We start from the raw sequence: 22,293 nt of genomic DNA on the forward strand, positions 1-22,293 counted from the left end.
GCGTTTTTTTTCGCAATGTTTTGCCGCAGAAATGATGCCCATAGACTTGTATGGCTTTCTGCGTAAAAAAAAATCCACATAGACTTTAATGGGCGTCGGTGACATTTCGCCAATGGCAAATTTTTGGAAAAAAGAAAAGGGTCAAATTCACCCAAGCTTAATCCTAACTGATATATTTGATTTATCAGAAGCCAGTTAACCTGGAGTGTAGCGTGTGAGATGAAAATCATGAAGACATGGGGATGAACATGAAAACTCCTTGCAGACAATGCCTTACCTAAAATTGGATCAAGAACCCCAGTGCTCCAAGGCAACAATATTCATTTCAGTTTGGCGAACATTCTCTTTGCTAATAAAAAATCAAAATTAACATTTGGGATTGACGTTGGAATTCTGTTCCTTTCCAAAATAATCATTACTTGTTTGATTTTCATTTCTTGGTGCATAAATCATTGTAAATATCTTTAGGGCAATGTTTACCTTATCCCTAGGTACACATACCAATAATATATATAAACTGTATAGTGGGAATGTGATACTAATGTTTTCAGTGATCATTTTGCTAATATAGCTACAATGAAGCACACAATGTTCTATGTTCCTGTCCTCCTGGTATTCGTAGGCTTGGTCCAAGCCCAAGGTAAGAAAATGGCTATGGATTCTTCTGCCATTGTGCAAAATTTCAAAATAGTTTAACCTGGTTTAATTGTGCTGCAGCCGGTGTAAGTGAGCCGATTTTCAAAAATTAATGCAATTTGGCGTGCACTTTGTTGCAAATAGAGCACAAAGTCCGGTGTTTAGCATGGGAGTGAGAGTATTGTCAGCCCTATTCCTTTAGTGCAACTATGTGTCTAAGTAAATATGCCCCCATGTATTGTGAGGAACATTAGAGAACATATATATCTCACAAACTTTACCCCGAATGAATTACATGAAAAACAAGTAATACGATGAAAGAAAATAAAAAATAAAAAGTATAAACATAGGTGTTCGTGATTAGTAAATTTGAATCAATTTTCAATTCTGTATAAACATGAATTTTTATATTAAAGGGCCTATTTATGAAAAAAAAATCAAGTTAGCGTATTTTCTAGTTTAGTGTGATTATGCATGGGAAAAGTCACTAGAAAAAAAGTTTCTATAGAAGTCAATGGAAGTCAATGAAAACTCAAGCAGCTTTATTTATTTTCCAAGCATTCGAGATGTTCAGCCTCGTTGAAAATTAACAGACTTGCTTGTGTGGGAGTTTTTCTGCGAAAAAATGTGATATTGAATATTATGCCGTGTTTTTTCCTAAATAGGATAGTGCTGAAGATAAAAAAAAAAAATGCATGTGCATTTTTTCTACTCCACCTCGAATTTTAGTATATCAGCCTGTTAGTATTTTTTTTTTTCTCAAAACGCTTTTAAAATTATAGAAGCTTACAAAGCCATTTACGGCGGTGCGTGAGATAGATATAAATAAGTTGCAACAATAAAAAGTTTTTAAAGATCTTATTTTCCGCACACTGTAGATTACTTCATGTAATATATTAATCAAAATTAATAAATCCTCAGAGAGCCCAAAAATGAATGATTTATTTTTTGAGGTTTTTTAATTCCAAATACAAAAACAGTGAAAAATGCTATACAAATATCAATTTAATAAATACAATTAATTATACCACAAGTCATGTATATATAACACCATATATTGTTTGCACCATATTTTTAAAAGAATTAATTTAGCTGCTAATCATTGATTATGCAGATAATGAGCAGAAATGGAACTAGAGGGGGCGTGCCCTGGCGCAGGACGCGCAGCCAGGCCCCCCACCACCTCTGCAAACCCGGAACTGGCCGGGATATGCGCGGCGCGCGGACTGCCGGGGGGCCCTGAGGGGGTGCACCCCCTGCTCCCCCGGTAGTTCCGCCCCTGATAATAAGGCTTTGAGGAGACAATTAAAAACGCATCATCTGGCTCGGCATTCCTTGTTTGCCAAATTGAATTATGTCCATGTTATTAACCTGCTTAAGTTAAAGTCACAATGAAGGGCTTGTTAGTGGTTTTAAACATTGTATGCAGGACATATTCACTTTGTTGCTGATAATAAGAAACAATGTAGAAGAGTGTGGAAATGTATTCAAGACACTTGCAGCCGTAGATACGAGGAGCTGTGCCTTTTGATATACTGCGCTTAAAAACCGGACCGATAAGTAGTATGACCGGCTCACTTAAATTTCAGGCAGTATAGGGTTGACTGTCAGTCGGCTACACGCCAATCATACATTACCAACTTATTGGTGTAGTCTCTGTGGCGGTTACGTTGCTCGCAGAGCTATCCTGGCTTGCACTTCCAGAACTTCCAGAGCTGATCTGAAGAGCCAAAGATCCCAGTCACTCCTCGTTCCACGTATCTGATTTCCAGATTATTGAATGCACTCAAATGATAGCGTTTCTCTCCTCCACATGGCCATTTAAGAGGAATGTGTAATTTAGCAATAATTTATTTCTTTAATTACATTTTAGATCCAACAACAACAGCAGGTAGGTTATGTTCACTATTCCATTCAATATTCTCTGTGCGATATTTTTCTATCACTAATTGCTTTTAGTCAAATGGAATTAAAATTTGATGAATGCCCTTCTTTGTTGACCAAGGGGTAAATGGAGTAACTAGAAAAACCCACCATCAACTTTTGTATAAAAAATGCCGGTGCTCAATCATTTTCCAAAGATCCTCCCAGTCAGCTTCAGATTTCCCTCACAAGGGACCAAACTAGGGGTAGGCAGATAGAGATATGTGCTTAGAACCTCCTAGCATTTTGGCCAATGCACGTGTCTCTTCTACCTCCTTCATAACGGGACTGCTAAATGTAACAGTGGGCAAAACCTTTGTGCTCATACAAACAATAACAATAAAATTGAAGCCTCATCTTCCATTATGCAATTTATTTTATTTGGATGTGCATCACCTTTAAAATAGAAAGAAAAATCTTTAATAGGTGGTTAGTAAAGCAAGATAAAGTTCTTAGGGTAAATGTATATAGTAAATAGTATATAGTAAATGTATGCAGATTTTGCAATGGTATCATTGTCTTTGAATGGAAGGGTTTATGCTTGGTATTTTTATGAGATCTGTTTAATTTAGCAATAATTTTTTTGGATGAATACTTAATTACATTTTAGCTCCAACAACAACAACAACAACAACAACAACAACAACAACAACTACAGGTAGGTTATGTGCATTATTCCATTCTATATTGAGTGATGTGTGACATTTTTCTATCACTAATTGCTTTTAGACAGATGGAATTAAAATTTGATGATTACCCCTCTTTGTTGACCAAGGGGTATAGGGAGCGACTAGTAAAACTTACCATTAACTTTTGCATGAAAAATTCCAGTTCTCACTCAGCATCTGAAGATCCTTCCAGTCAGCTTCAGATTTCCCTCACCCAAGGACAAAAATAGGGCTAGGCAGATAGAAGAGCTATGTATCTAGTGCCTCCCACCATTGTAACTAAGACACGTGTCTATTCAATCTCCCTTATAAGGAGACTGACTTTATTTGGATTGGGGGATCAGTTAACATTTTATACTATATTATATGTACCTTAGTACAGACAAAAATCCATCAACAGTGGACTGCTTCCATCATCCCTCATCACTCAGCATCCTCCCAGTCAGCTTCAGATTTCCCTCACCCAGGGACAAAAATAGGGCTAGACAGATAGAAGAGGTGTGTGCTTAGTACCTCGCACCATTGTACCTAAGACATGTGCCTCTTCTAACTCCCTCATAAGGGGACTGCTAAATGTTACAGTGGGCAAAACCCTTATGTTTATACAAACAATAAAAATAAAATCAAAACCTTATCTTCCATTATGCAATTTTATTTTATTTGGGTGAGCATCAGCTTTAAAGTAGAAAGAATAATCTTTCCTAGGTGGTTAGTAAAGCAAAGTAAAGCTCATTCAGGTGAATGTTTCAAAGTAAATGTATGCAGATTTTGCAATGTTATCATTTTCTTTCAATGGAATGGTTTATGCTTGGTATTTAAAAAAAAAAAAAAAACAGTTTGCATCTGTTTGCTAGGGTCCAAATTACCCTAGCAACTATGTGTTGATTTAAATAAGAGATTGGAATGTATATAGAAGAAGCTCTAGTTAATAACCCCCATTTAAAAGCTGGAAACAGTCAGAGGAAGAAGGCAAATATTTAAGAAAATATAAAAAATAAATAATGAAGACCCATTGAAAAGTTGAAGGTAGCTCCTCACAGACGTATTATTTATGCGTAGTTTGTCTTGTTTTTGTCACCAATTTTACAGCCAGTTTAAAGTTTAATTACTTATGATAGACAAACACTTCTAAAAATTGGTGAAACAGTTTGAAAAGGTGCAGCATTTAGGTTCTGCTTTCTTATTAATAACTCATGGTGCAATGATGTGGAAGTCATTTTACACAACAGCACTCTGAATCTCGAGTATTTACTTATCCATTGACGGCTATTCTGCCTGTCAAGAGAGTTCAGCGCTGTGTTTATGATGGTGGTTTATATTCCACCACAAGGCAACATACAGAGCGCTCTGAGCAAACTCTACCAGGTCATCACAAGCTGTGAGAAAGCACATCCCACCAGACAGTTTATTGTTAATGGGGATTTTAATAAAGCAAATTTGAGGACGGTTTACCTAAATATCACCAAAACGTCTCCTGCCCAACTTGCAGCTCTAACACTCTTGACCACTGTTTAAATCGAACACAAAGGTATGTACCACTCATTCCCACGTGCACCTCTGTCTGTCAGAACACGTCCCCATGCTGCTGCTCCCAATGTATAAATAGAAACTGAAGTGCGAGGAGCAAGTGATGTTCTCAGTGCAGTGTTGGATGCGAGAGGCAGAGGACAAACTGCAGGACTGTTTTGACTTATATTTATAAGTCAAATCAACTAGACTTGCTGTGTTTTTCTTGAAGATGTTTCACCAGTCATCGAAGTGATAACTGGTGAAACGTCTTCAAGAAAAACAAAGCAAGTCCAGTTGATTTGACTTATTTCTACAAACCATGAGAATCTTCACAAACAGACTGTTTTGATTATGGACTGGGACATGTTCAGAGATTCATCCTCTAATTTGGACGAGTATGCCCCAGTGGTTACAGACTTCATCAAAATGTCCACGAGTAATGTATTCCAACAAAAACATTGCATTCATTTCCACACTCGCACGTGTCTCAGTCCAGAGATGTGCCCCAGTGCCGGTACAGTCTCCAGAAAACCATCAGAAAAGTGAAATGTGAGTACAGCAGTACCATTGAGTCCCATATCAACTGCATGTGTGGTGCTTGTCGTATGTGGTGGAAATGTGAAAAGGACTTTAACCCCCGCAAAGCTGCTTATCCAGACAGAATCTCATGTTGTTTTTTAAAAACATGCAGTGAACAATTGTCTGCTGTCTTCACTGACATTTTAAACACCTCTTTGAAGAGCTCAACTGTTCCCGTCTGCTTCAAAAATACCACCATTGTTTCTGTCCCCATGAAAAACAGTGAAGTGCCTAACTGACTGTTGTCCTGTAGCACTAACCCCTATCGCAATAAAAATGCTTTGAGAGGTTGGTACTAAGACACATTAAGAACTCTATTCTAGAAAGTTTGGACCTCCTGCAGTTTGCATATAGCCAAAATAGATCCACAGAGGTTGCTATTTTACACACAATTCACACCACCCTGGCTCACCTAGACAATATAGACTGATATACCAGACTGTTATTTGTTGATTACTGCTCTATATTTAACACAGTCATTCCCACAAAGCTGATCCAGAATCTTTTAGGACTGGGATTCAGTGTTAATCTTTGCAACTGGATCCCTGAAAACCCTGCACACCGGCATGCAGGAAAGTGTCCTGAGCCCGCTGCTGTACTCCTTGTTAATACATGATTATGTCCACATACAGCTCTAATGCCATCATTACATTTGCTGAGGACACCACAATTGTGAGTCACCAACAATGATTAGACTTCCTACAGGGAGGAGGTTACATAGTTACATAATTAAATCGGGTTGAAAAAAGACAAAGTCCCTCAAGTTCAACCCCTCCAAATGAAAACCCTGCATCCACACACACACCCCTTTATACCTTCACATAAATTATATATATACCGATATCTATACTAACTATAGAGTTTAGTATCACAATAGCCTTTGGTATTATGTCTGTCCAATAAATAATCCAAGTCCCTCTTATAGTCTTTGACAAAATCAGCATCACAACATCAGCCGGCAGTGCATTCCCCAACCTCACTGTCCTGACTGTGAAGAACCCCCTATGTTGCTTCAAATTATGGGTAAAAAGGTCCCCTGATATTTGTCTATAATGTCCTCTAATGTACTTGTAAAGTGTAATCATGTCCCCTCGCATAGCCTTTTTCCAGAGAAAACAACCCCAACCTTGACAGTTTACCTTCATATTTTAAGTCTTCCGTCCCTCTAACCAGTTTAGTTGTACATCTCTGCACATCTCTCCCCAGCTCATTTATATCCCTCTTAAGGACTGGATTCCAAAACTGCCTCCTTACTCCAGGTGAGGCCTCACCAGGGACCTATAAAGAGACATAATTTTATTTTCATCCCTTGAGTTAATGTCCTTTTTATGCAAGACAGAACTTTATTTGCTTTAGTAGCCACAGAATGACACTGCCCAGAATTAGACAACTTGTTATCTACAAAGACCCCTAGATCCTTCTCATTTAAGGAAACTCCCAACCAACTGCCATTTCGTGTATAACTTGCATTTACATTATTTTTGCCAATTTGCATAACCTGCATTTATCAACATTGAACCTCATTTTCCAGTTTGCTGCCCAATTTCCAAACTTAGACAAATCATACTGCAAAGTGGCAGCATCCTGCATGAAACCTATAGTTCTGCTCAATTTAGTATCATCAGCAAAAATAGAAACAGTTCTTTCAATGCCCACCTCCAGGTCATTAATAAACAAGTTGAAAAGCAAGGGACCTAGTACAGAGCCCTGCAGTACTCCACTAACAACACTGGTCCAATTAGACAATGTTCCATTTACCACCACTCTTTGTAGTCTATATTTTAGCCAGTTCTCTATCCAGGTACAAATACTATGTTCCAGGCCAACATTCCTTAATTTAACTAGTAACCTTCTTTGTGGCACTGTATCAAATGCTTTAGCAAAGTCTATGTCCACTGCCATCCCAGAATCATAAAAATAAATTAAGTTAGTCTGGCAAGATCTTTTATGCATAAAACCATGCTGGCACAAACTCATAGTATTATGATTTGCTGAGTATCTTATCCTTTATTAACCATTGGAAAAGCTTTCCTACCACTGATGTCAGACTAACTGGCCTATAGTTTTGAGGCTAAGAACGGGATCCCTTTTTAAATAGTGGCACCAAATTAGCAATTCGCCAGTCTTTCGGCACCATGCCAGACCTCAATGAATCCTTAAAAAATAAGTAAAAAGGTTTGCCAATCACAGAGCTAAGCTCACTAAGTACCCTAGGATGAATACCATCTGACCCTGGACCTTTGTTTATCTTAACATATTCTAGTCTCTTTCAAATTTCCTTATCTGTGATCCATGCATCATTAGTTGTATTACTAGTATTAGGACTATTAATAAGGAAACCTTCATCAACTGGTTCCTCATTTGTGTAGAAAAAATAATTTTGGATTCTTTTTACTGCTTGCTGAAATATTCTTTTCCATATCGATTTTAGCTTGCCTGATAGCTTTTTTGCATTATTTATTGGCCTCCTTGTACCTTATAAATGATTTAGCTGTCCCAGCTAACTTGACATCTCTCTTAATGTCAGCAAAACTAAAGAACTGGTCATGGATTTAATGAAAAATGGGCGCACAAAAGTGCCGGCGCACTGGAGTGCTGCACGTCACCAGTCCTTCCCATAGAGCAGCTTGGTGGCATGCCACCCCTAATAATCTGCCACCCTAGGCCCGAGCCTGTCAATCCACACACTGATCCAGTCACAGTTTTTACCCCAGTGCTGTCAGACTTTATAACACACCCCAATGTAACAAATGATATGTAGAGACTGTACAATGTGCATTAATAAATGTTCATACAATGCAAAATAATGTGCAACATATGCTTAGCAGTGGTTTTAACAAACTTATTTGCAATATTGTAATATACAATACAAATGCTAAATACTGTTAAATAACACATCTTACACTTGTACTGTACTTTATGGTTATGGATATTTTGATAATTTTACGGAGGTTATTTATCAAAAGTCTAATTATATATATATATATATATATATATATATATATATATATATATATATATATATATGTATATATATATATATACCTCAAATGACCTCAAAACTCGATTGGTATCTTATTTAATAAAAAACTCAAAAAAATGTAACTGACCCGAAAACCCGAATCAAATACGAATCACTTTTGAACAGAACTTGATTTGAGTTTTTACTCTGAATGTCAGGAAGGCTATTAACATCTTTAAATGTGTCAACTGACCTCTGCCATTGACTTCTACATGAACTTGGCAGGTTTTAGGTGGCGAGTTATTGAATTCTAATTACTTCCAGGGTCGAGGTATGAGAAGTCAAATTTGAGTTAGGAGTTTCCCAACTCGAATTTGTGAGTTTTGACTAAAAACCCAACTAGAAAATTCGAATTTACCATTTGAACCTTAATAAATCTGCCCCTACATGTTAACAGTATTTAGAAGAAGAAAGACTTTTTTTGTTACTGTACTGTTTATATCTAAAGTGACAGAACTTTTTTTGTAGGTTATTTTATATTGTAATGTTGCACTGAGTGTTAATTGTCTAGTCTGTTAAGAAGGCATTCAAGTATTTTAAGAATTTAAAGAAAAAGTACCCCACATATATCTAGTTTTAGCTTCAAACTGGTCACTTTTAAGCTATTGTGTTTCTATTTGATTATTTTAACTGTGCAGTTTCAAAATAGGTTATATAACAATACAACAAGACACCACATTTTTTGAGTCAATTAGACTTATAACTTAGAATATGTTACTAAAGTGCAGTGCAATTATTAGAATTCTATAAATTTTATGAATTCAAATCAATTAAGATTTTAGTTAAAAAAAATGTTCCCAGTGATTATTAAAAAACAATTAGTTAATATCTAGATAAAGTGCAGCCAAGAGTTACTTGTAAATTAATCTGATGAATTAATTAACTTTAATTAATCTAAAGTGTAGTCCAATAAATAGTAAATCAATTTTGTTACCAATGAATTCATAAATAGAAAACATAATTTTTGACCAGCAAAAAAATAGGACCATTTAATTTAACAATCTGCTCATAATTCATGATATAACAAAAATAAAAATAAAATATGATGAGATGGCATTGTCCCGACATCTACTGCCTAAATAGTTTCTATCCATGGGACATCACAAAACTGGAGAAGACATGGTAACCAGGACTGTGGTCTCAAATTTTACCTGCCCTAAACTTATGGAGAAAACTAGCTAAGCCTCAAAAACCACAAATGCTCGGCCCCTTGGAGTAACAGCAGAAAGAGAGGAGATTAGTATGAATTGAGCAAGTGACCACTTAGATACCACCCCACATTCCCACTTATATGTTTAAAACTGTAGGTAAAAACAAATCAATATTTTTCCTCGTTACTTGGTTAAAATCGAAGTAATTAAAAAGGAAGGAAGAACTTTTGCAGACAAGCGTTTTCGCAATAACAGGCATTCTAGTGAGAATTTCATTGTACTGTGAACACTGTACTCTGTATATAAGACAATAAAACTTATAATATTTGAATCTGAATCTGAGAATTAGCCATTCTATAATTTCTATGATTCTATAAGATAATTTAAAGGTGAATTACCTGCTTAAGTGCAAAATAAAACTGTTGTTCCACAGCACAGTGTAGTACAATTTTACTATAGATCAACAATGATTCCTTATAATGAAGTCCTTCTGTGAATTATAAGCATCTTATAAGAATATTATAAACTGCTAAGAAGTACAATGACCACATGAAGGCACGGGGCCCAAAGTTCAGTGATTTCATTTTGTTCAAAAAAGTCAAAGGTGCCATCAGATATCCTTATATTTCAGGGAAATGTCCACACAAAGAGTCAGAGAAGTCATTATTCTAAGTAACTTTCCAATAAACATTAACAATTTTTAAATACCTGAAAGTTATTTGAAAATGTATTTGCCCTTGATTCTGTCTCTCTCTTTCAACTACTCATACTACTAAAAAATGATATTGGAGTCAGCTTAACTCCAGACAAAACATCACTTCCCATACAACCACAAGATTTTCTGTGATTAATAGACCTAAGAAGTCTGCAAGTCATTGTACAAATAACTAAAATTCAATGTACAAATAACTAAATTCAATGTACAAATAACTAAAATCATTGAAAATATGTAATCACTATATATTGCATTGTTGTTTATAATCACATTTTCTTTCATTGTGCAATTTTCTTTACTTTTTGTGAGCATCAGCTGTAAAGTAGAAAGAATAATCTTTCCTAGGTGGTAAATAAAGCAAAGTAAAGCTCATTGAGATGAATATTTAAAAGTAAATATATGCGGATTTTGAATGTTAGCATTGTCTTTTAATGGAATTGTTTATGGTTAGTATTTTCAAGAAATCTTTTAAATGTTGCAATAATTTATTTGAATATTTCTCATTTAACTCAATTTTAGTTCCACCAACAACAGGTAGGTTATATACATTATTCTTTTCTATATTCCCTGTGTGATGTTTTTCTATTACTACATGATGATAAATGAGCTGGAGAGCTGGAGAACAGAGACTTAGGGGCAGATTTATCAAGGGTCGAAGTGAATTAGAGGGGATTTTTGAAGTAAAAAAATTCGAAATTCGAAGTAATATTTTGGATACTTCGACCATCAAATAGGATACTACGACTTCAAATTTACTTCGAATTCGATTTGAAGTAAAATAGTTTGAATATTCGAATATTCAATAATCGAAGTACTGTCTCTTTAAAAAAACCTCGACTTCAATAGTTCGCCAAATTAAACCTGCCGAAGTGCTATGTAAGCCTATGGAGACCGTCTAGACCATTTTTTGAAGTCTTTACACATCGAAGTAAAACTTCATTTGATTCGAACGATTTCATCGAATGCTCCAACGATTTTACTTTGATCGTTCGATGGCCAAATTTGGTGAAAAATCCTTATATCGAAAAGTCAAAGTATTTCAAAGTAGGGGGTTCTTCACAGTCAGGACAGTGAGGTTGGGGAATGCACTGCCGGGTGATGTTGTGATGCTGATTCAGTTAATGACTATAAGAGGGACTTGGATGATTTCTTGGACAGACATAATACAAAGGCTATTGTGATACTAAGCTCTATAGTTAGTGTATGAGTATATATAGTTTATGTGAGTGTATGGAGGGGTCAGTAAATTTATGGTGGTGGGGTTGAACTTTATGGAATTGGTGTATTTTCAACCCGATTTAACTATATAACTATGTACAGGCATGGGATCCATTATCTGGAAACTCATTATCCAGAAGCTCTGAATCATGAGATGGCCATCTCCCATAGACTCCATTTTAGTTCAATAATTCAGATTTTTTAAACAAATTTCCTTTTTCGCTGTATTAATAAAACAGTAATTTTTACCTGATCCAAACTAAGATATAAATAATACTTATCAGAAGCAAAACAAACCTTTTGAGTTTATTTATTATGTTAATGATTATTTATCAGACTTTAGGTATGTAGATCAAGGTTATGAAAAGATCCTTTATCCAGAAAACACCCGGTCCTGAGCATTCTGGATAACAGATAGCATTCATGTAATTGCTTTTTTTCAAGTGCTAGGATTTTTTTAATGAATCAGAATAGCTTCACCTCATTGCACCTCTAATTATTTTCTGAAATATACTCAATTCCTGAAACTGCGCTCTGCTCCTCACACTACATTTTGAATCCAGTGTGAGATACAGACCGCAACTTTGACTATTGTGCAATATGCTCTCTTGAGCCCCTAGTATCAGCAGTCTAAAGCTGCTAATATTATGTATTAGAAACCTCTATAAAATAGAATTAATATAAACTGCAAAAGAGTACTCTCTACATTTACATCAATTAATTGTTTGGATAACATCCACTATAAATTATGGTATAATATGTGTTAGTGAATCTCTGCAGAACATATACATTTGCAAGATGTGCCATTTATTAAAGACTCACTTTATACATTTTATGGTTAACAGAATGTGCAGTAAATCCAGCTGACAGAGTGGACTGTGGATACAGAGGGATTACCCAGGCAGATTGTGAAGGAAAATACTGCTGCTTCGATTCTACTATCCCTCAAACTAAATGGTGCTTCTATAAACCGGCAGAAGGTATTTCAACAGACTATATATGTTTCAACTAATGTTCCACTGAGCACAAGAGGCAGCAGGATATTTTGTTTAGGAAACTGATTAAAGATCGATACAGACCCCAGACCATGAGAGCATTTAGCAAACATAATGTTCCAAACAGGAGGTGGGGTCCTTCTTAAAGAGTCTATTTTAAATGAACAGTTCAGTGTAAATAAATAAAAATAACAAATAGGCTAAAATGGGTGCAAAATAAAAAATAATAAAGGCTGGAGTTACAAGTTGTCTTACGTAATTGCCAGAATACAATAAAACCTCCTTCTAAGTAACCAACCAGTCAACATGTAACATTGGAACACGAAGTATGGAAGACTTTCTCTTAAACAGTTCAACTTTATTGGGGTGACTTCTTCTTACAGGTAAATTGCAGCCCAATCATTGCTCCTCACCTTTCCCTGACACAGACTGCTGTCCCTTGCTCCATCACTGCCAAAATGGCCACCACCTTTCCTGTTCCTGTTTTTTTTTAATCACTGTTCACTACCATCCATTTCATACTTCACAGTTTACTTAGGAATTACTGCCACCTAGTGGTTAAACTAATTATATATTAACCATTACTAAACACTTCACATTCTAGAAGGGGGAGCACATGGGACAAAACTGTTCAGTTAGTTTGCTTTTGATCCTGAGTACACAGGTCAGTTATTATGTCCCATATGACCCCCCATTCAAGTCACTGAGTGACTAACAGGTTAGAAAGTGGTAAATGACGAAGTTGTTTTTTGTCTATTATATTAGACACTTTAGCCTTTATAGACAGGGTTGGCCATTATGGGCTCCATTGGTCCAGACCTAATCCTCACAGCTGCTGCGCTCCTGAACCTTCCTCCTGTTTAATAACAGAAAAGAGAAGGTATGTGCTGTGGGGACAAGGGGGTCAGAGCTGGGGAGGGTGGCAGTGGGGGCTGGGGAAGAGTTTTGGGAGCTGGGGGGGCCTAATTAGGCAGCCCAGTGGGCCCAGACACTCCAAGCTGACGTTGTTTATAGAATTTTTTGGCTGATTCATTTAATTTTTTTTTCACAGCCTATTAAGCCACTTTTACTTTTACACTAAAATAAATATATTTAACAATCAAAATAATATACAGATATGGGATCCATTATCTGGAAACCCATTATCCAGAAAGCTCCGAATTATGGAAGGGCCATCTGTTATATACGCCATTCTATCAAAATAGTTCAACTTTTTAAAAATAATTTAATTTTTCCATGTAATAATACAGAACCTTATACTTGATCTAAAGTAATATATAATTAATCCTTATTGGAAGCAAAACCAGCCTATTGGGTTTATTTAATAGTTACATGATTTTCTAGTAGACTTAAGAAGACTGAAGATGATCCAAATTACATAAAGATCCATTATCCGGAAACCCCCAGGTCCAAGTATTCTGGATAACAGGTCTCATACCTGTAATTGGTAGTGAGAGGTAATAATCTCTGAAGGAGATATAGAATGCCACAAAGTAACTGCTGAAAGTTTGCCTATGGACTATGCCATTGGCTTCATTATAAGGGCTTCTTCCATTCCAGTAAACGCTGATGGGATGCTAAAGAGTAAGTTAAATATTTGAGAAACAGTACATCTTTTTTAAAATGATATATATATATATATATATATATATATATATATATATATATATATATATATATATAAGGCCTGCTGTTTGGTGCACACACAATAAAGATGCAACTGCCTGGGTGCTGGCAGAAAAAAATCTGGATAAGGATTCAAAAAAGAGCCACACGCACAGGTCTTACGAAGTGAAAAAACAAAATTAATTTATTTACTTAACGATACTGCCCCTCACTCGGGCTGTCTACTGAAGATGGCCCGAGTGAGGGGCAGAAACTTTGAGTAAATACATTATTTTTGTTTTTTCACTTCGCAAGACCTGTGCGTTCGGCTTTTTTTTTAATATATATATATATATATATATATATATATATATATATATATATATATATATTATCCAAAGCCAGTGCATCATCAATTCCAAAACATGGATAGGTGCTGTTTATATTAAAATATATAATAATCAAAAAAGAAACCGCACTCTTAGGACTTTCGTGAAAAGGCTTCCTGATGACGGCTCAAGTTTAGGAGCCAAAATGTTGCAATAAATAAAAGAACTTTTTTACGTAAGAGTGCGGTTTCTTTTTTGATTATATATATATATGGGTGAATTTAGGGAGTTTTACCGAAAAATTTGCGAATTTCCAGTGAAATTCGCAAAACGGCGAAAAATTCACGAATCGGTGCTGGCGTCAGTTTTTGAGTTTTTTGCTGGCAAAAATGCAGCGACATCCAGAAAAACGGAAGCCGGTGTCCATGTTTTTTTTGACGTCGACGAATTTTCTAATTTATTCGCTGGCGGAGAATTACAGGAATTTGCCGCAAATTTGCGCCTGCTGAATAAATTCGCCCATCACTATATATATATTTATATATATATATATATATATATATATATATATATATATATATATAACAAACAGGGGAAAGTTGTGCTCACCACTGTCTTAAATATATTGATAATGGGTTGAGTGCAGAGGAATCTTGTATTTGTCTATATATATATATATATATATATATCACAGTACAGTGAGTATGCACACTCCAAACACTGTCTCGGCATATATAGCCGGGGTGCACGGTTAAAGTATTTATATAACCTTGTATTCTAGAAAGGGGCACTCCCATGTAAAAACTTCAATTACTTATTATTAGGGATGTAGCGAACTGCCGATTTGGTGTTCGCGAACGCCGGCAAAAAATGTGAACGTTCGCGGACAGTTCGCGAACTTCGAACACCCGCTAAAATCGTTCGAATCGAACGATCGAAGGATTTTAATCGTTCGATCGAAGGATTTTCATTCGAATCGAACGATCAAAGCCATTCGATCGAAGGATTTTCATTCGATCGAATGCTTACAATCGTTCGAACGAATGGAAATCGTTCGATTTTTAACGGTCGAAGGAATTCGAATGGTCGAATGGTCGAACGACTTGTATTCGAATCGAACGCAAACTCAAAATGTGAACGTTCCCAAACGTTCGCGAACATTCGGCGGACGCGAACGGTCGAAGTTCGCGGGCCAACAGTTCGCTACATCCCTACTTATTATGTTGTCCCAATGTCCAATGTTTCGGTCCTTGTTAGGAACCATGACAAAGGTCCTAACAAGCAACCGAAATGGTGGATATTGGTACAACATAAATAATAATTGAAGTTTTTACATGGGAGTGTCGGTTTCTTGAATATTAATAAATATATATATATATATATATATATATATATATATATATATATATATATATATATATATATATATATATATAAAACATTCTTTGTTTACTTGCGATACAGCTGATATTACATTTTATTTTTGATATTAATGATGTGGGGTCGGGTACTTGACCCAGCTTGCATCCGCCTACTCTTTATTAATAGGCCTGCACCGGCCCACAGATGATATCACAAAATGTTTGTTCCCTTTATATTTTCCTTTTAAAACAACAGACATACAGTATATATATGTGTGTGTGTGTGTGTTTTCTCCCCATCACCAATCCGCCATCACCCCAAAATGATGTTATATCCCAACATCCAGGACCACTGACTGACAGGGTTGTCACATTTTTTGCTGCATAATAATGGCCTTGGTGGTGATGTCAATTGGGGGTGGGACAATGATGCAATGGGGGTGGGTAATGGGTGGGCAGGTGGCAAGAACTGGTACATTTGCAATAACAGCTCTGACAAACCCAACCACTGAACCAATACAAGATCACATTCCAACATCCAGGAGGGGACGTGATAGATCTTGTTTGCTATTACAGTGACAAACTTTTTATATTTAAAGCCAATTGGGTCTCCTAGATGTCTAAATGAACAATGTTGTTTTAATTTTTTATTGAAAATTACTTCATGTGAAGTCTATTGTTATATTACATTTAATCTGATAGTAGTTTTGCTTTTGCTGTTCATACTAATTTGATTGTATATAAAGAGAGAGAGAGAGAGAGAGAGAGAGAGAGAGAGAGAGAGAGAGAGAGAGAGAGAGAGAGAGAGAGAGAGAGAGAGAGAGAATATATATGTATGTGTGTCCATCTCTGATTTTTCTCTGCTTTTTTTGCTTATTTATTACAGCTCCAGCTAGGAAAGCAGAATGTACAGTGGACCCCAGCTTGAGAATTGACTGTGGAAACCCAGGGATTACAGACAAAGACTGCAGGGTGAAGGGTTGCTGTTATGATGAAAGTATTCCTGAAGTTATATGGTGCTTCCAAAAAGCAGGTACTTTCCATTCTTGAATCGACTGCTGTAAAGAAGAAAGTAGTGGGCTGTTTTCTTAAAGTGACAGTATACTGATCAGTTATGGGTTTAGAATATAAAATATATATATTTCAGAATTGCAGAAAGCCAGTGATACAATGTGACCAACGCTGTTTTATTATTAACACACATTTATAAAGTGCAGACACATTTTACAGCACTGTACAATAAATGGCTGCATAGGCAGCAGAGGAAAGGGATGTGTGAAAACATTAAGCCACATCTACTATCCTCATACCACACCCACTTTTAAAGCTCCACCCTTTAGAACCTGGTGTAAAGTGGGTATTTATAAAGAATGAAAAGAAACAGTTGCTTCCAGTCTAATAACCCACAGTAAACTGATCCTAAGATTATTATAAATGCAGAGGGAGAACTGGTTTGTTGCTCAGTACCAGTGACTAGATTTCTAACCCTAAGGGCTCAAAGTAAAACTGTTAGAATTGTTCAATGGTACCTGGTAGAATGCACAGTTATGTAGCAAACAATCAGTACATGAGTGATGGAAACCGCTGCTGACTACAAGGAAGACAATTGACCTACACTGTCAACAGCTTCTCAACAGCCAATCAGAGCCCACTGAGCATGTGAGTGTCACAGACACTTTCCAAGATGGTGACCCCCTGTGACAAGTTTGAAGTCCTGGATCATTGCTGCTATTGACAAGCTGAAACTTTAGCCTTGTGCAATAAGTTCACTATATAAAATATGGTATTTTTAACAAATAGAAAAGAACAAAGATCACTATACACAATGATTAAAAGAAAATAGGGGGGGGGCAAAAAAAACTAAGTTCATAGGGGGGGGAATTATATAGAAGGGATAAAGGGAAATAAGAGGAGGAGGATCTGTCCAGACAGTAGGTTTGTTGATTCTTCTGGCTGCTTTTGTTTTTGTCTTTATTTATATTACCTTCTCTTGCTACTAGTCCAAGGGGCCGATTCACTAAGGGTCGAATTTCGAAGTTAAAAATACTTCGAAATTCGACCCTCGGATTGAAATCCTTCGACTTCGAATATCGAAGTCGAAGGATTTAGCGCTGATCCTGCGATCAATCGATCGAATGATTTTTCGTTCGATCGAACGATTAAATCCTTCGAATCGAACGATTCGAAGGATTTTAATCCAACGATCGAAGGAAAATCCTTCGATCAAAAAATCACAGGCAAGCCTATGGGGACCTTCCCCATAGGCTAACATTGACTTCGGTAGCTTTTAGCTGCCGAAGTAGGGGGTCGAAGTTTTTTTTAAAGGGGAAGTACTTCGACTATCGAATGGTCGAATAGTCGAACGATTTTTCGTTCGATTCGTTCGATTTCGTTCGACTTCGAACGAATTTAACCAATTCGATGGTCGAAGTACCCAAAAAATACTTCGAAATTCGAAGTATTTTTACTTCGAATCCTTCACTCGAGCTTAGTGAATCAGCCCCCAAGTGTTCCATTCCTTCCCCAATTGCTGGAGAGTTTGAATTTTGATGGAAGATATTTTGGTCTTGGCTATTTGATATTTCAAAATATAATGTTGGAGTCAATTAGCTATAAAAGTTCTTATTTTCCTATTGTAGTGTAGTTAAAAGAGACAAGTGCCTATGTTTTTATAGGGGGCAGGTGCCAATAATATTATAAGGAGCAGGTGCCAGTGATATTATAGGGGTCAAGTGCTCTTGTTATTATAAGGGGCAGGTGCCCGTGTTTTTTATAGGGGGCAAGTGTCAGTGTTAATATAAGGGGCAGGTAGCAGTGTTATTATAGGGGATAGGTGCCAGTGTTCTTATAAGGGACAAGTGCCAGTGTTATTATGGGGAACAGGTGCCAGTGTTATTGTATTTGAGAAGTGCCTGTAATAAAATAAGGGGGCAGGTGCCAGTGTTATTATAGGCAATATTTCCCAGTGTTATTGTATGGGACACGTGCCTATATTATTATACGGGGGCAAGCGGCAGTGTTTTTATAAGGGGCAAGTGCCATTGTTGTTATAGGGGGCAAGTGCCAGTGCACTATAGTTCTCTTTTAATGCAGAAATGTAACCAGTGGTTAAATGCCATTGATGGTTTTCCTTCTGAAGTAATCTGTTGATAATAAATATTTATATAGTGGTACTGCTGGACATCAATTTTATAAGTAGATTTTATTTATCACTTAGCACCTCTAACATAATAAGGATAATAAATAGGATTGCCACCTGCCGGTTTTGACCCGCACAGCCCGGTAATTTGAAGGGCTGCCTGGGTCAAAACTTCCTGCCCGGTTTTCCAAATTACGAAGACCGGGCAGGATTTCCCATGATCGGCACGTCTATCAGGCAATTGCTGATCTTGTGTCATAGCCACATGCCCTGATGTCACAGCCCACCCCACGCTGCATCATGGCCGTGTGCCCTGCCCTCGCCTCCAATGGCAGAAAAGGTGGCAACCCTAATAATAAACCTTTTAGCCAAATGCAGTCTTGTATGTATATGGTCAAGGGACTTTCTCGGCTTCCTATGGCGCTATTAATTACAATAGGGATATATTAGCCCAATATAATCTGTATAATGTGTAGGGATTCATAAACATAAGAGGCATATCATCATATATATGCAATATGTGGTGATATATTAATCATATGGTCGAATTTATAGAAATGGTTAATGATGCCAATAAACAGCATCCCATAGTTACATTTATACATGAAATTGGAGGTAAAAGCATAAACTTTCTAGACATAAAACTAGATATTATTGGGGATAAAATAGCCATTGGACTATACAGAAAACCCACTGATAGAAACAATATTTTGGATGTACAAAGCTTTCATAACCCTGGTGTAGTTAAAGTTATCCCTAAAGGGCAATTCCTATGGGCTCGTAGGATTGTCTCTAGTAAAGAAACATACAACAGCAAAGTCACTCACTGGAAAAAAGATTTCTAGAAAAAGGATACAATGGACACTATCTTACTAAGGTAAATGAGGAAGCGTCAAAAATCCCCAGAGAACAGTTGTTGGTTGATCAAAACACTGGAAAAAAACAAAAATCAAATTAGGCATCCAGTATTTGAGAGCCAGTATGGGAATTTGAGTAAGAAAGTGGAAAATGTGGTTAAACAGTATTGGCCGATTATACAAAGCGACAAATATCACAGTAAATGCTTCTCAGTCCCCCCGATGCTTAGTTACAAAACAGGGAGAACACTAAGGGGCAGATTTATCAAGGGTCGAAGTGAAAATTCTAATTAAAAAACTTCTAATTTCAAGCTTTTTTTGCGTACCTCAACTAGACAATAGTCCAAATTCAATTTGAATTTGAAAAAAAGTCTTTTTTCAACTTCAACCATTCGCCATCTAAAACATGCCGAATTGCTGTTTCAGCCTAATGGGGACCTCCTAGAACCTATTTAGAGTGACTTGGTGGACTTTGAAAAATGTAAGGTTTTTTTTAAAAAAACTTTTTTAAAAAAAACTTCTAATCGATGTTACTTTGATTCGTATGATTCAAATTCAAACCTAAAAAAAAATGAATTTTGGTTGGTCTTTTTTTATTCGAATTTCAAAGTTATGGGAAATTTGACCCTTGATAAATATGGCCCTAAGAGATGAGTTACGACCTGCAGAACAAAACAAGAGGGTGGGGGTCACAAATATGGTTCAATTTGCATTTAATTTGTCTTTCTCTATCCACAGTTCCGAGTTAGTTAAATATGAAAGCAACACAGGGTAAGACCAATCCTTTTTCTATCATAAATAAGGCAGAATGTAAACCTTTTACCCTTATGTTGAGTGGTTTATGAGGTAGTTCCCTTAGGTGGCCATAAAATCTTTTTGGGTCAGGCTCTTATTTTTTATGTGGCCAATGAGCAATTACCCAGGAATAAACATTGAGCTTTGAATATCCCTTGGAATTTTGAATTAATTGGAGTTATTTTGAATGAACCAATGGACACTTGAGAGGTGGGGCATCTGTTAATTACTAATGTGATTTAACATGGTTTGTGTGGTGTTTTTGTACACTTTGCAAAGAGAATGTGTGCCTGAAACATGTAGTTTGATATACTTCAAATAAATGAAGATTGCAGCATAGTTCTCCCCCTCTGCTTCCTCCATTTCTTCAAATTCACTAATTTGTAGGGATTCACCAAATCCAGGATTCAGTTCAACCGAACTCTGTGCGGTTCTATCCCCATCATTTACATAAATTTCATCTACAAACTAGGGTTTGAATACGGTTTTTTATTTGTCTGAATCTTTCACTTGGATTTGGCCAAATCCTAAAATAGTGGATTCAGTTCACCTCTAAATTTGTATTTGTACATTTAAGCTCACTGAAATGTTCTGTAAAATAAACGCAGACTAAAACTGCCCTATGTTCATGCTCTTAGTCTTAGATATTTGAAATTAGATTGCCCAGTTCTAAATTAAAGGGACACTAAACCCTGCTGAACTGCACTGCTCAACCACACTTTACTCTGTTGTTGCTGGACTACAAATCTCAGCATACTAATTATCAAGGTTCGAAAATTCTGGGAGCTGTATTCCAGCAAAATCAGGGTTGTATTTTTAAAGCAATATTGCACAATAAAACTTTCTCCCAGCTCTCCAGGGCCCACAGCAGCATTAAAATAATCCTCTAATGAGAAGCTGATCTCTGTAAATCTGGCTGTGTGCTATTTGTTCCTGCAACTGGATTTGCAGTTTCCCAGCACTGAACAAGTCTGTCCTTTATCCTCATGTTTGATTCAGTGTCATATAATCACCCTAAAATGACACAATAATCTCTGTATGTAAGATAAGAACAAGATGGCTGACAGTGCTGGGAATCAGCATTCTCATTGGTCGATTCTCTTTGAATTGTAATTACGTTTTTGGTCAGTAGTATTCTCATAGGTGAATTGGTTTCCTTGTGTAACTATGTTTTTCTCAACTTCTATAGAGACCTAGGGTTGTAGTGATGCAGCTTTATTGTTGAGTTTAGTGTCTGTTAAAGTAATGTAATTTCTATAAAATGTAATTATTTCTAATATTTACATTTCTGTGTCCCTGCAGCACCTTAATTGATGGAATACACAGAGATATCATCAGATCACAGAAATTTACAAGTTTTGATTTCAAATGGAATATGTAATCAAGGATGTGTGTTGATTAACTCCCAATAAAATAGTTCTGCATATTTGTTTTTTTTGTCTTTTATATGCGCAAACTTATAAGGACAATGTTGTTGTAAGCGATGAATTCCTCTTTAAGGCTTAAAGTGTACCTGCCATTAATGAGTTAAATTTACTGTATATAATATATACATCTGTCACCTTGCTGACTTTCAGATTGCAAGCTCTTTTGGGCAGAGCCATTTTTACCTCTACTATTAGTTATCTAATATAAGTAATTCAAAAAACAACTGGACCAGCTAAGTAATTATTGAAGACATTTCACTACTCATCCCAGCAGCTTCTTCAGTTCAACTGACTGGTGGGGGAAGTTCTCAGCATTTAGACTCTTCCACTAATCCAATCAAGATGGCACATTGTAACTTTTCAG

General features: G+C 36.4%; 2 long non-coding RNA genes across 3 annotated transcripts; both read left to right on the forward strand.

The window, feature by feature from the left end:
• The first annotated feature begins 546 nt into the window (after positions 1-546).
• LOC121399807 lies at positions 547-3,191 on the forward strand. Its single transcript, XR_005965278.1, has 3 exons — positions 547-640; positions 2,510-2,527; positions 3,170-3,191. It is a non-coding gene; the product is annotated as an uncharacterized LOC121399807 (long non-coding RNA).
• LOC121399806 lies at positions 3,188-21,928 on the forward strand. Of its 2 annotated transcripts, XR_005965277.1 has the most exons (6): positions 3,188-3,217; positions 10,723-10,737; positions 12,267-12,401; positions 16,598-16,744; positions 20,446-20,478; positions 21,805-21,928. It is a non-coding gene; the product is annotated as an uncharacterized LOC121399806 (long non-coding RNA). The 2 variants fall into 2 exon arrangements; XR_005965276.1 differs by lacking the exons at positions 3,188-3,217; positions 10,723-10,737 and having other exon boundaries at positions 12,114-12,401.
• The last annotated feature ends 365 nt before the right edge of the window (positions 21,929-22,293 follow it).

This window comes from Xenopus laevis, chromosome 2L, assembly GCF_017654675.1.
Source record: "Xenopus laevis strain J_2021 chromosome 2L, Xenopus_laevis_v10.1, whole genome shotgun sequence".
Taxonomy (NCBI): Eukaryota; Metazoa; Chordata; class Amphibia; order Anura; family Pipidae; genus Xenopus; species Xenopus laevis.